Raw genomic sequence first — 13,130 nt, forward strand, 5'->3', positions numbered from 1 at the left:
AATACTGGTGAAAATCCAGTTCAGCAGAAGTTGGTAAGACTCCCACACAAAATAATTAATGTAGAGCTGTTTCTCTCTTCATCCCCTGGGAGCTAAATAAAAGATTACTAATGTTTGCAGACCAAGTTAGATAATAAATTCAATACCATGCCAAACTATCATTTATAGCTATCATAATGGTATGCAGACCTTAAGGAAGTATCCCTTAAAGAAAAGTGTTCTACAATACAAATCCATGAGCACCAGGATATACGAGTAGGTCCACAGGACATAATTATGCTACTAAATTCTCAACATCAATCATGAAGTGAAAGGTGCAGATGGTCACGATATTTTTGAAGTTTACTACAAGACACTAATGATTAAACAAAGATTAGCTATTATATCACAGATATTAAAATGTAAGCATCTTGAAAAAATTCTTTTATATGTTTTTGTTGGTGGATCTTAGCATCAGATATGAATAATAACACACACACACACACACACACACACACACACACGTTCTAAACTGAAAAAGTCAATTAAATTTGAAAACCAACCACAATTATATTCAGTTATTTGAGTGTACATTTCTATTGCCTATGCAAGCAAATTTTGGATGTATAAACAACTCCAAAATAAAAACATATACACTAAAACACGGACATAATAATTTTCAGGAAAAGGGAAAAAGCAACTTATAAACACCACTTCTATGATTTAGACAATGTTATCTACATTGTTAAACAGATTGATGTGATAAAAAGACTCTGAGGGGTATTGCAACACCCCTAGATTCATATTAAGTACAAAAACACAATAAAGTTTTTTTAAAGAAAATCAGCAGTTTATTTTTAAAATTAGTTTACGAATCGAAAAAATAGAGATTATATATGAACTATGGAAAGAATTGAAATTTTTACAGCAAATTTCCTTGATTTTTTTAAACAATTTGCAAACAGTACACCATACAATATTTTTCCATAGAGTTGTTTTTAACAGCTTATTATTATTTTTTAATATATCTTTATTGGAGTATAGTTGCTTCACAATACTGTGTTAGCTTCTGTTGTACAACAAGGTCAATCAGCCATATGCGTACATATGTCCCCATATCCCCTCCCTCTTAAGCCTCCCTAGCACCCTCCCTATGCCACCCCTCTAGGTCATCACAGAGCACCCAGTTGATCTCCCTGTGCTATGCTGCTGCTTCCCACTAGCTATCTATTTGACATTCAGTAGTGTATATATGTTGATGCTACTTTCACTTTGCTCCAGCTTACCCCTCCCACCCCATGTCCTCATCTCCATTCTCTATGTCTACATCTTTATTCCTGCCCTGCAACTAGGTACATCAGTACCATTTTTTCTTAGATTCCATATATATATGTTAGCATATGGTATTTGTTTTTCTCTTTCTGACTTACTTCACTCTGTATGACAGACTCTAGGTCCATCCACCTCACTACAAATAACTCAATTTCGTTTCTTTTCATGGCTGAGTAATATTCCACTGTATATATGCACCACATCTTCTTTATCCATTCATCTGTCGATGGACATTTAGGTTGTTTCCATATCCTGGCTATTGTAAATAGTGCTGCAATGAACATTGTGGTACATGTCTCTTTTTGAATTATGGTTTTCTCAGTGTATATGCCCAGTAGTGGGATTGCTGGGTCATATGGTAGTTCTATTTTTCGTTTTTTAAGGAAGCTCCATATTGTTTTTCATACTGGTTGTATCAATTTACATTCCCACCAACAGTGCAGGAGAGTTCCCTTTTCACCACACCCTTTCCAGCATTTATTGTTTCTAGACTTTTTTTATAATGGCGATGCTAACCGGCATGAGGTGATACCTCATTCTGGCTTTCATCTACATTTCTCTAATAATTAGTGATGTTGAGCATCTTTTCATGTGCCTCTTGGCCATCAGTATGTCTTCCTTGGTGGAATGTCCATTTCTTAACTGGATTGTTTTTCTTTTTGATATTGAGTCCCATGAGCTGTTTTTATATTTTGGAGATTAATCCTTTGTTATTTCATTTGCAAATATTTTCTCCCATTCTGAGGGTTGTCTTTTTGTCTTGTTTAAGGTTTCCTTTGCTCTGCAAAATCTTTTAAGTTTAATTAAGTCCTATTTGTTTATTTTTATTTCCATTACTCTAGGAGGTGGGTCAAAAAATCTTGTTGTGGTTTATGTCAAAGAGTGTTTTTCCCATGTTTTCCTCTAAGAGTTTTATAGTGTCTGGCCTTACACTTAAGTCTTTAATCCATTTGGAGTTTTTGTGTATGGTGTTAGGAAGTGTTCTAATTTCATTCTTTTACATGAAGCTGTCCAGTTTTCCCAGGCTGTCTTTTCTCCATTGTATGCTCTTGCTTCCTTTGTCATAAATTAGGTGCCCATATGTGTATGGGTTTATCTCTGGGCATTCTATCCTGTTCCATTGATCTATATTTCTGTTTTTGTGCCAGTACCATACTGTCTTGATTAGTGTAGCTTTGTGGTATAGTTTGAAGTCAGGGAGCCTGATCCCTCCAACTCCGTTTTTCTTTCTCAAGATTGCTTTGGCTATTCGGGGTCTTTTGTGTTTCCATACAAATTGTAATATTTTTTGTTCTAATTCTGTGAAGAATGCCATTGGTAGTTCAATAGGGATTGCACTGAATCTGTAGAATGCTTTGGGTAGTATAGTCATTTTCACAATATTGATTCTTCCAATCCAAGAACATGGTATATTTCTCCATCTGTTTATGTCATCTTTGATTTCTTTCATCAGTGTTTTATAATTTTCTGAGAACAAGTCTTTCGCCTCCTTAGGCAGGTTTATTCCTAGGTATTTTATTCTTTTTGTTGCAATCGTAAATGGGAGTGTTAATTTCTCTTTCTGATTTTTCGTTGTTGGTGTATAGGAATGCCAGAGATTTCTGTGCATTAATTTTGTATCTTCTAACCTTACCAAATTCATTGATTAGTTCTAGTAGTTTTTTGGTGGCATCTTTAGGATTTTTTATGTATAGTATCATGTCATCTGCAAACAGTGACAGTTTTACTTCTTCTTTTCCAGTTTGTATTCCTTTTATTTCTTTTTCTTCCCTGATTGCCGTGGCTAGAACTTCCAAAACTATGTTGAATAAGAGTGGCGAAAGTGGACATCCTTGTCTTGTTCCTGATGTTAGTGGAAATGTTTCAGTTTTTCACCCTTGAGTATGATGCTTGCTGTGGGTTTGTCATATATGGGCTTTATTATGTTTAGGTAGGTTCCCTTTATGCCCATTTTCTGGAGAGTTTTTATCATAAATGGGTGTTGAATTTTGTCAAAAGCTTTTTCTGCGTCTATTGAGATGATCATATGGTTTTTATTCCTTAATTTGTTAATATGGTGTATCACATTGATTGATTTGCGTATATTGAAGAATCCTTGCATCCCTGGGGTAAATGCCACTTGATCATGGCGTATGATCCTTTTAATGTGCTGTTGGACTCTGCCAGTATTTGGTTCAGGATTTTTGCATCCATGTTCATCAGTGATATTGGCCTATAATTTTCTTTTTTTGTGATATCTTTTTCGGGTTTTGGTTTTTGGGTGACGGTGGCTTCGTAGAATGAGTTTGGGAGTGTTTCTCCCTCTGCAGTTTTTTGGAAGAGTTTGAGAAGGATGGGTGTTAGCTCTTCTCTAAATGTTGATAGAATTCACCTATGAAGCCATCTGGTCCTGGAGCTCTGTTTGTTGGAAGATTTTTAATTTTTGTTTCAATTTCATTACTTGTGATAGGTCTGTTTATATTTTCTAATTCTTATTGGTTCAGTCTTGGAAAACTGTACCTTTCCAAGAATTTGTCCATTTCTACATGGTTGTCCATTTTACTGGCATATAGTTTTTTGTAGTAGTCTCTTATAATCCTTTGTATTTCTGCAGTGTCAGTTGTGATTTCCCCTTTTTTCATTTATAATTATATTGATTTGTGTCCTCCCCCTATTTTTTCTTGATGAGTCTGGCTAATGGTCTATCAATTTTGTTTATCATCTCAAAGAACCAGCTTTTACTTTTATTGATCTTTGCTATTGTTTTCTTCATTTCTATTTCATTTATTTCTGCTCTGATCTTTTTGATTTCTTTCCTTCTACTGACTTCGGGTTTTCTTTGTTCTTCTTTCTCTAGTTGTATTAAGTGTAGGGTTAGATTGTTTGTTTGAGATTTTTCTTGTTTATTGAGGTGAGATTGAATTGCTATAAACTTCCCTCTTAGAACTGCTTTTGCTGCGTCCCATAGGCTTTGGGTCATTGTGTTTTCATTTTCATTTGTTTCTAGGTATTTTTTTTATTTCGTCTTTGATTTCTTCAGTGATCTCTAGGTTATTTTGTAGCGTACTATTTAGCCTCCATATGTTTGTGTTTTTTACAGTTTTTTTCCTGTAATTGATTTCCAGTCTCATAGCGTTGTGGTCAGAAAAGATGCCTGAAACGATTTCAATTTTCTTAAATTTTCCAAGGTTTGATTTGTGACTCAAGATGTAATCTATCCTGGAGAATGTTCTGTGTGCACTTGAGAAGAAAGTATATTCTGCCACTGCTGGGTGGAATGTTCTATAAGTAACAATTAAATCTATCTGGTCTATTGTGTCATTTAAAGCTTGTGTTTCCTTATTTATTTTCATTTTGGATGATCTGTCTATTGGTGTAAGTGGGGTGTTAAAGTCCCCTACCATTATTGTGTTACTGTCGATTTCTCCTTTCATGGTTGTTAGCATTTGCCTTATGTACTGAAGTGCTCCTATGTTGGGTGCATAAACATTATAATTGTTATATCTTCTTCTTGGATTGATCCTTTGACCAATATGTAGTGTCCCTCCTTATATCCTGTAACAGTCTTTATTTTAATGTTTATTTTATCTGATATGAGTATTGCTACTCCAGCTTTCTTCTGATTCCCATTTGCATGGAATATCTTTTTCCATCCCCTCACTTTCAGTCTGTATGTGTCCCTCGGTGTGAAGTGGGTCTCCTGTAGACAGCATATATATAGGTCTTGTTTTTGTATCCATTCAGCCAGTCTGTGTCTTTTGGTTGGGGCATTAATCCATTTTCATACAAGGTTATTATCGATATGTATGTTCCTATTACCATTTTGTTAATTGTTTTGGGTTTGTTTTTGTGGGTCTTTTTCTTCTCTTGTGTTTCCCGCTTAGAGAAGTTTCTTTAGCATTTGTTGTAAAGCTGGTTTGGTGGTGCTGAGTTCTCTTAGCTGTTGCTTATCCAAAAAGCTTTTGAATTCTCCATCAAATCTGAATGAGATCCTTGCTGGGTACAGTAATCTTGGCTGTAGGCTTTTCTCTTTCATCACTTTAAGCATATCGTGCCACTCCCTTCTGGCCTGCAGAGTTTCTGGTGAAAAATCAGCTCATAACCTTATGGAGATTCCTTTGTATGCTATTTTTTGTTTTTCCCTTGCTGCTTTTAATATTTTTTTCTTTGAATTTAATTTTTGTTAGTTTGATTAATATGTATCTTGGTGTGTTTTTCCTAGGGTTTATCCTGTATGGGACTCTCTGTGCTTCCTGGACTTGGGTGACTATTTCCTTTCCCATGTTATGGAAGTTTTTGACTATAATCGCTTCAAATATTTTCTCAGTCTCTTTCTTTTTCTCTTCTTCTTCTGGGACCCCTATAATTCGAATATTGGTGTGTTTATTATTGTCCCAGAGGTCTCTGATATTGTCTTCAATTCTTTTCATTCTTTTTTTCTTTATTCTGCTCCTCAGCAGTTATTTCCACCATTTTGTCTTCCAGCTCACTTATTCATTCTTCTGCTTCAGTTATTCTGTTATTGATTCCTTCTGGTGTATTTTTCATTTCAGTTATTGTGTTGTTCATCTCTGTTTGTTTGTTCTTTAGTTCTTCTAGATCTTTGTTAAACATTTCTTGTATTTTCTCTATCCATGTTTCCATTCTATTTCTGAGATTCTGGATCATCTTTACTATCATTACTCTGAATTCTTTTTCAGGTAGATTGCCTATTTCCTCTTCATTTATTTGGCCTTGTAGGTTTTTACCTTGCTTTTTCATCTGTGACATATTTTTTTGCTGTCTCTCTTTTTTTTTTTATGAGTGGACTTGTGTCCCTGTCTTACTGGTTGTTTGGCCTGAGGCTTCCAACACTGGAGTTTGTAGGCTGTTGGGTAGAGCTGGGTCTTGGTGCTGAGATGAGGACCTCTGTGAGACCTCACTCTGATGAATATTCCCTGGTATCTGAGGTTCTCTGTTAGTCCAGTGGTTCAGAATTGGAGCTCCCACTACAGGAGCTTCAGCCCTACCCCCAGTTCATGAATCAAGATCCCACAAGCCACGTGGGGTGGCAAAAAAAAAAAAAAAAAGAGAGAACAATAACAAAGTAAATAAAATTAAACTAGGAAACTAACAGATATGTTAGAAAGAATATAAAAATAAAAATATAGATGAATCAACAACTGGGATGTACATCAGTACCACAATAGTAAAAAAGAGGAGGAGGGAAAAGAAAAAAAAGGGGGGGAAGGCGTTGGCTGTGGAGGGCGGGGCCTAAGCCAGGGAGGGGTTTGGGTGGTGGGCAGGGCTTATGCTGAGGACCCACAGGGCTGGTAAAGCCCTGGGGGCTGCAGGGGTGTGGCTTAAGTTCAAGGAACAGATGGGACCCAGGTGTGCTCCCCACCCCTGGTCTCAGAGGGTGGGGGATGTCACCTGGGAGCCCAGCAGGCTTCCTGGGGGAGGAGGGGGCCTTGGATGGCAGGGAACCAGCCTGGGAGCTCCGCAGGGTCCCCAGGCTCGAGTAGGTGGGGCAATCACCCTGGACTTCTCTCTCACTCTTCCCGGAGGGTCCCTCCTGCCTGCCTGTCCTAATCTCCCCAGCCTCAGGGGCATGCATCCTGTCTGGCCTCCACTTCTTCTCTCCCTTCAGTCCCCCTACATCCTACCGGTTCACTTGGGGGTTCCTCCCGTCTCCTTGGATGTCAGGATCCCCCACCAGCAGCTGGCAGGTGCCCTAGATGTGGGGAGATGCTAACTTGGCATCTTCCTACACTGCCATCTTACACAGTAAAGTTTTAAAATGATAAGTTCTCCAAATATTTTAATACTAGCAAATTTCAAAATTAATCTAAATATGGTCAAATATCCAGTTATAGAGGTATTCTGATTATAGTCAAATGTCTTTTCAAAGAGCCTCAAACTTTACTATAAGTCCTGGGTTAAATTTTTATGATTTTATTTTGATTGTCACAATGTATTTAAAATTTCCCTCTTAAAACATGCATAAAATAGCTTTTTAAATATATCTTTATCTCAGAATTTTCAATTCTATTGTACTCTCAAAAAAGCACATTTTTGGTAAATTTAAAATTGTTTATGTTTTAGTAAGTCTCCCCCATAAAAACACAATACAGCTTTTGGGAATTTGCATTCTATACAAATATAACACTCAACTGATACATACTAGATATGCATATATCCAAAAAGTATTTTATGTAGACAGGTTACCTATGTAACTACACACTGGGTAATTTACCCAAAGCCAACAGGTCACTTTTAGAATGTCTAATAGGTACAGGTAAACTTTCTAGATGCTGGGGAAACATTAGCAACAGGAACAAAGAATAATCTTTGTCCTCATGGCAGTTACTTTCTTGTAGGAGGAAGACAAAAAATAAATTCATAAAAATGTATATATAGCATAAGAGATGATGAAAATTGTAAAAAATAACAAAGCAGGAAATGAGAGATGTGAAATAACAAAGGGATAGGTTGCAAATTTAATAGACAGTCAGAAAAGGCCCTATTGAGATAAATGGAATTGGATCGAAGATCTGAAATAAATCAGGGAATTAGCTGTGTAGATACTGGGGAAAGAACATTCCAGGCAGAGAAAACTACAAGTGCCAGAGCACCGAGGACAGAGTAGCTAGTGCTTCGAGAGCAATGAATTAGAAGAAAGGGGTACAAGGGGGTGAATCTTTGTCATCTTTGGCTTCTACTTTGAGAGAGGTGCAAAAGAGATGGAGGGTTTTGGTCCAATGATAAGAATGATTTGATTATTCTTTTGAGAGTAGACTAAGTGAGGAATGGGCAAGAGCAGAAGCAGGTGAACTAGTTGAAAGGCTATTACAGTTATTCAGACAAAGCCAGGGTAATAGCCAAGAAGGTGGTAAGTAGTTGCTACATTTTTATAGCGACAGCATGTTTTCCTGATTTTATATGCAGTAAGAGAGGAAAAGAGAAGTCAATGTTTTTGGCTTGAGAAACTGAAAGGCTGGACTTTCCACTTTCTGAGAAGGGAAAGCCTTGAGGAAAAGTGGGTTTTTGAGGAGAAGGATCAAGAATAATTTTTCTTGTCTCTTTTAAGGACATTTGAATTTTGAGATGTCTATTAGAAATCCAAAAGCTGATGTTAGTCGATTAATCCACATAAAAATCTGGAATCAGGAGAGAGGTTCATTCTAGAGCTGTAAATTCTGAAGTTTTCTATTCTCCATCTCAATGAGACCAGAAGAAATCACCAAGGGACTACATAAAGGTGGAAGAGAGAGGAGTCCATGGCTTGAGCCCCATGATATTCCAACATTTAGAAGCTGGGAGATAAGAAGAAATACACAAGTCAGACTGAAAAAGAGTGGTCAGTGAGAGTGAAGGAGAAGCCAGGTAGAGTAGTGTCCTGGAAGGAAAACTTGAATAAGTAGTTGAGAAGGAAATAAACACAAATAGAGGAGTTGATAGAAGGCTTTGAATGGATGTACAGACTTTTCATAACTGGAGGAAAGGCAGAAGAAATGATCACAGAAGCAGGCAGTGGGTTATGTGGCTGGGAGTTTGGGAAATTTCTCTTCTAAGTTTGCCTATTTTCTCACTTAAAAAGGAAAGATGTTATAAGCTAAGAATAGTGATTGGAGAGGTACTGTTGGAGATTTTAGTGCAGAGAAGAGGATGTGAAATAGCCATCTATCAGAGTGGGTGGTTACATAAAGACTGGACTTTTAGTACGACTGCTCTTTATAACCAAGATGCAGATTTGGAAGACCCCTATTTGGACTATTAGGTGCAGAATGCAGTGACTGACTTGAGAAAAAAGGGAAGATCTTTTATTGAAATTAACTTGTAATCTTATTGATACAGAAGATAACTGCCCCAAATATGTTGTTATTTTTATCATTCTTCAGAAAGATGTCCATATTTTGTTTTGTTTCTTCTTCAATGTTTTACTTGTTGGAAATTCTCATGACCTAAGAAATGAGAATTAAATGGGAGTTCTGGGGAAAATTTAAATCTACCACCCAAAACACCCACCATGTATCTGCATGTCAATAAAACATTAAGTACTTGAGCCTATAATATGTGTTTGGTATCAAGGTGAGATTTACAAGGGAAGCTTCATGAATATGAAAAATATTCCAGAAATAATAGATTAAATTCCATTTATCTTTTTCAGTTGTCAATTTCCTAATCACATTATACCTTGCAAATGAAAAATACCAAACTGAGCAAATTGTTTGAGAGCTTCTGGTGGTAAATATTTATAAACCGGCTAAAAGTGGATGAATTTCTAATATTGAGTTAGAACCTGAACACTTTAAATAATTTTAAGTTGGAAATTAATTGTAATAAAATGAAACATTTAACCAATAACCCCACCTAACCACTTGCACTTGCCTTTTATCTGTAACCCAGGAGATCTTTTGAAATCCTGATGAAAGTATTCTTTGAAAGAGTGAAAAGAAATTTAGTGCCTTCCTTTCATTAGACTTGGCATGGTTTCCATTTTGACGGCCCTATTGTCTAAAGTTGCCTCTGTAGTGAGTAGCATGAGGTTACTGCTTTAGTCTGTTGTTTGAAGCTGACTTTTTCTTTTAAACTCTGATTTTAGTAAAATATCCTCAAAACTACTTATAGGGACACAGTGCTTAGGTTTGTTATAAAAATTGAGAAATAGTCTTTTAATCAGTTAAAACATTTTCTAGAATCAAAAGAGAACTGTTTTATTTTTTAAACCTGAAGCTACACAAGCATTTGAAAATCAATTTAATAGTATTTGTTTTTCTCTGCTTCACAAACGCTACCAGAAAACATGAAGGCAGTATAAATGCAATGTTTTTCAAAAGCTGAGGAGTAGATAAACAGAACTGGAGTTGGCCTTTCCAATGTTCTGAGAGAGTTAATTAAATGCTTGTTTGATTTTCTGATGGTGGGTGGTGTGTATACTGTTTCTTAAAAAATCAAAAAATATTTTACCTATAAATCTAAGAGAGAAAAAGAGAGAAGAATATATATTTTTCTTCTACAACTCTCAGAGAGTTGCTGTGCTACAAATAAAGTTCAAATGATCATTTTAAGAAGTGACAGGAAAATAAAGGGATAGTCACAAAACGAAAGCAGCTCTTTTGCCCCTTTCCTGTTTGCCCATTTCTGTTCCCCTCTAACCTTGAAAGACCTAATTATAGGAATGAGACCACTAGGCGATTTAAGCTGACTCCTGACTTTTGCTCTCCTGGATGCACACCATGCCTTGCCTAACTTATTGATTCTTTTCCTAGATTAAAAGAATGAAGTAGTTAAAGAATGACTAGCTCAGGCTTCCCTGGTGGCGCAGTGGTTGGGGGTCTGCCTGCCGGTGCGGGGGGCGCGGGTTCGGGCCCTGGTCTGGGGGGATCCTGCGTGCCGTGGAGCGGCTGGGCCCGTGGGCCACGGCTGCTGGGCGTGTGCATCTGGAGCCTGTGCCCCGTGGCGGGGGGGGCCGCGGTGGTGGGGGGCCCGCGCACCGCGATGAAGAGCGGTCCCCACACCACGATGAACGGTGGTCCCCGCTTGCCGCAGCTGGGGAGGGCCCTCGCACGGACCGGGGACCCAGCACAGCCAAAAATAAAATAAATAAATAAATAAAGTAGCTATAAAAAAAAAAAAAAAAAAAAAATCATTTAAAAAAAAAAAAAAAAAAGAATGACTAGCTCTCTGCCCCACAGCCCCCTTAGCAATCCTGCAGGCAGATCACGAGGGCAATATAACATCTGAAGAGAGAGTCAAGCAGTCTTCATGCAACGGAGAATGATGCAGAATCCAACCTCTGCCTCAGTGATTCACTGAGATTCATCCCCCTTTTTCTCCTTTAAAAACTGTCATGGCTGAGCAGAATCTTTGGAGTTGGTCTCCTTGGGACGTGAGTCTACCTTCCCCTCAGATTGCTGATTTTTCTGATTAAAGCATCTTTCCTTTCTGTTGACACTTACCTCTTGATTATTGGCTTCTGAGCAGTGAGCGGCTGAACCTGAGTTTGGTAACAAAACCTCAATAGTCATTTTGTGGAATGTAGTAAAAAAATCATACTCTGAGAAGGCATGTCGTATTTTGAACCTTGTCTTTAACTTCAACTACCTTTATTTAGAATTATTAAGAACATCTCTCCAATAATTAAAGCATAGATGTGTATACTGGTTTTTTTGGCTCCTGTGTTATTTGTGTTTAAGGAACAGGTTTACCACATTAGGTATCACATCACCACATGATTAAAACATGCATTTTAATTAATAAATTTTAATCGATTTAAAAAAAAACCTTCTTCATTTTGCCTGTGAGGTACTCATGGCATAAATTTTTATCCCAACTTAGAAAATATGAAAATGAAGATAAATTAAGTACTATCTAATTCATTTATTCATACATTCAATGCATAATTTTTGAGCATCTACTATGTGCCAAGCACTTTCTGGTCCTATGAGTATGAGTTCAGTGGGGAAGGGTTTCCTGGCAGAAGGAACAGAATGAGCAAAGAGATGGAGGTGTTAAGAAGCACGACATGTGGGAAAAATGGCAAATATTTTAAGGTGGCTGAAATATGGAATGGGCAGTTGTAGGGCTGTAATGAGGAAGGACAATAATTGAAAATTTTGGTGTTAAGGAGTTTGAACCTTACCCTATAAGCAAGAGACACATTGAAAGTTTTTAACAATCTTCAGTTTCCTACAAGACAGACTTATCTGGTAGGAAAATAAATCAGGTAGCATTATGCTTGCTGCCTAGAATGGGGGAAGACTGGAGACTATTGACACAATAGGAAGCTATCAAAACAGTTTAAGGAAGTTTTGTTGATAAGACTGTTTCACTGGAAAGTAGGAAATAGACTCCAGATGAGATTTGCTGACATTTTGCATGTGCAGATGAAAAAGAGAGAAGCCAATATTAACTCATCTTCATAGATGCTTTAATTGAGAATTTGGTAAGTCATTCGATCATATAGAAACAGAAGAAAAGGGAAAGATTTGGGGTGATTACAGAAAGTCTGATTTATTTATAGATTGTGTTTTTTGCTTGTACCTATTGATAGGCAGTGGAAAGACTGGCTTGTACTTCAGGATAATGTTCTGGGCAAAAGATAATGAATTTGTGCTTATTGTCATTTAGGGATAATCGAAGCTACAAACAAGTAAATCAAACATGAAAGGAGATTGCATGTTGGAATAAAATAAGAGCACCCTGGGGAAGATTTATTTAATGAATAGATAGGAGGAAAAGAAATAAATTCAAAAGGAGGTGCAAGTTAGAATATTATGCAGGATAGAGATGTATTATATTGGTTAAGAAGCAGTCTTGAACAATGCCAAAGTTGATGTGATCAAGTACTATGAAAAAAGAAAAGCAGTCAGTAATTTTAGGAAGGATGATGTCTTTAATAAAGATAGGAGGAAAACTTTCAGTAGACTTTTGTGTCCAAGGGTCCATCTCAGCAAGATGAGTAGCAAGAGTAATGTGAAATGTAGGCAGCATTTATATGGTGAGAGAAAGAGAGAGTTGTCTGCAAATAAAGGAATAATTAAATGCGGAGTCATAGAGGAGGGTTGAGAAACAAACATATTTAGAGGACTTCTGTTGCTTGTATATTTCTTCCTCCCTTCTTCCAATAAGAAAAACTCTTCTGTTAGAAAAGAACTCTTTCCCGACTATCCATTCTGTTTGATTCTAGCAGTAGTTCTAACCTAGAGTACGTTGGACAACTAGAAGTCCTCTCTTTTTCTGAAGGTACTAGCTTGGAGAAATAAAGTGTCTATGTCTATAGCAGGGACCCATGTGAAACTAGACCATATTTGGTGGAAGCAAGTTTAACGAAAACACAGAGAGAAGTAGAGTGAGGA

At 37.1% G+C, this 13,130-nt stretch overlaps 1 long non-coding RNA gene across 1 annotated transcript in view; it reads left to right on the plus strand.

Annotated features, from left to right (window-relative positions):
• The first annotated feature begins 1,719 nt into the window (after positions 1-1,719).
• The window catches only part of LOC309631843, a 187,506-nt gene continuing 176,095 nt past the window's right edge, over positions 1,720-13,130 (plus strand). Inside the window, exon 1 of the long non-coding RNA XR_014246604.1 lies at positions 1,720-10,704. This is a non-coding gene — a long non-coding RNA (uncharacterized lncRNA). The remainder of the gene's footprint in view (positions 10,705-13,130) is intronic.

The sequence above is a fragment of the Balaenoptera borealis genome (genome assembly GCF_965194805.1).
Source record: "Balaenoptera borealis genome assembly, chromosome: 7".
Classification (NCBI taxonomy): domain Eukaryota; kingdom Metazoa; phylum Chordata; class Mammalia; order Artiodactyla; family Balaenopteridae; genus Balaenoptera; species Balaenoptera borealis.